This window comes from Rhincodon typus, unplaced genomic scaffold (genome assembly GCF_021869965.1).
Source record: "Rhincodon typus isolate 14 unplaced genomic scaffold, sRhiTyp1.1 hic_rhity00015907, whole genome shotgun sequence".
NCBI lineage: Eukaryota > Metazoa > Chordata > Chondrichthyes > Orectolobiformes > Rhincodontidae > Rhincodon > Rhincodon typus.
Genome location: NW_025981545.1, coordinates 4,634 through 4,838, shown reverse-complemented (window position 1 = coordinate 4,838; position 205 = coordinate 4,634).

Here is a 205-nt window from a genome sequence, read left to right as displayed (position 1 = left end):
TTCTTGTGAGCAATGCTGGCCCCTTGTGAACAAGACTACCCCTCGTGAATACACTAGCCCTTTGTGAATACACTAGCCCCTTGTGAACATATCTGGCTCCTTGTGAATACAACTAGCCCCTTGTGAACACAGCTGGCCCCTTGTGAACACAGCTGGTCCCTTGTGAACACAGCTGGCTCCTTGTGAACACAGCTGGCTCCTTGTG